We start from the raw sequence: 1,715 nt of genomic DNA, 5'->3' as shown, positions 1-1,715 counted from the left end.
CTTGTGTTTCCGATGTGATGGTGTGTCCAGGACTTGCTATGTTTTGAGAATTGGGTTCTGATGATGGCAAGTGACCTTGGTTTGTGTTATTTATTTTCTTATGCTTGCCCTTGACATCTGGTTAACTCTAGTGCTACCTACCCTTGCTAAATCTGATTGGAGCCTGTCCTTCCTGTGATCCTGGTTGTGTCAGAACTCCTCAGAGTCAAGCTGTCTCTGTGATCCTGGGATACTGGGATCCTGAGATCCTGGGCTTGTTTGATCACCCAGGAGTGTGGCTTTCTCTGTGTGTTGTGGGACTGGCTTTGGAGCTCGTGCCAAAGGTCTGCTCAGAACACTAACCCAGACAGACCGGAAGGAACTGGAGTCACTGCACTGGTGGAGTTCCTGTGTGTCTGGTCCCACTGGTCCCAGTTACTCCCAGTGTTGGGACAGATGTTGGTTCCTGCTCACCTCTGATTCTGGGTGTGTCAGAGCGCCAGGGAGTGGAGATTCCTCTGGGTGTTGTGGGACTGGTTGCCTTGAAGTATCTGTTTTAACCATGCCAGGAGGAAGAAAAATTTGGAATCAACACAACCTGGAGTTACAGAGTATCCATCAACTTCATTCAAAATGTGGTCAGTGTAATTAAAGAGTATACAAAATTCGGCAAATACTTAGAACAATATTTGAATATAGTGAGTTAAAAACACTGTTTTAACAGATTTCATGCAACTGTATTTATAAACTACTGACTGCTACACAACAAATTTCCCTAAAAAATTAATATTTCGAAAGAGCAAATGTTTATTATCTCATAAGACCAATGAGTCAAAAATCAATTGTTACTCCACAATTGATTTTTGTCTCAGGAGACAAAGTATGACCTTCAGTTTCAGGCTCCCTTGAGGGATAACCTGCTTTCAAGTGAAGAAGTCACATGGCTATTGATTGACTTGCAGTCCTTGCTGACTCTTCCCACTCAGATCACAAAATGGAAATTAGCTTTGCTCACAATGAGTAAAATAACTTAAAGGGAATATTTCACCATGAAGACACTTTTTCTTTGTTAGATTGATTTGAAGTATCATTCCATCAGTTTGCCATTATCAACTCTGGATGTCACTAATCCTCAATCCATACTGAAAAATGAAAGAATGACAGAAAGCAAGAAACATTACAAGACAGGGAGGGAATAATTTAGTGGCATTCTGGGAGACTGCCTATGATAGTTCATGAAGCAAGCTAAGATAGAAAATAATATTCTGACCTCCAGCTAGTCACTCAGATTTCAGTTGGAATTCAATGTTCTTAGATCTGTGAGCTTTGGTTACTCTCCAATCTCTACTGTGAAGGCTAATTGATGAACAGATTTTATGCTGCCTTTTCTCATCACTATATGATGGGCACAGTAGATCATCTTCCTTAGGTCTGATGAGAGAATTAAATAATATAATTATACTTAACATTGTGGGATACATGTAGCAACTCTTTTCTTATTTTGTTAGGACACCATTATTATTATTATTATTATTATTTTTTGCTAAGTTCAAGAAAAACAATCTTCCACAGTGACTGTTTATGGATTTCCAAGGTTCAACATTGGTGCCTTCTAGAAGAAGAACCAGCATATTTATATCTTCAGAATTCTTTAAAAGTGGTGGTTATTTTGGACAACCTTCTGTGAGAAGCAAAATACTGTGATCCAACTAAAAGAATTTTTTTTTCTAATTTTT

General features: G+C 38.8%; 1 long non-coding RNA gene across 1 annotated transcript; it reads right to left on the bottom strand.

Annotated features, from left to right (window-relative positions):
- Positions 1-508: 508 nt before the first annotated feature.
- LOC116097726 lies at positions 509-1,375 on the bottom strand. Its single transcript, XR_004121537.1, has 3 exons — positions 1,250-1,375; positions 1,028-1,121; positions 509-530 (listed from the first exon to the last, which is right to left on the bottom strand). It is a non-coding gene; the product is annotated as an uncharacterized LOC116097726 (long non-coding RNA).
- Positions 1,376-1,715: the final 340 nt, after the last annotated feature.

Source organism: Mastomys coucha, unplaced genomic scaffold, assembly GCF_008632895.1.
Source record: "Mastomys coucha isolate ucsf_1 unplaced genomic scaffold, UCSF_Mcou_1 pScaffold2, whole genome shotgun sequence".
Taxonomy (NCBI): domain Eukaryota; kingdom Metazoa; phylum Chordata; class Mammalia; order Rodentia; family Muridae; genus Mastomys; species Mastomys coucha.
The sequence above is the reverse complement of the archived record's forward strand: the minus strand, read 5'-3'. Positions and strand labels throughout refer to the sequence as shown.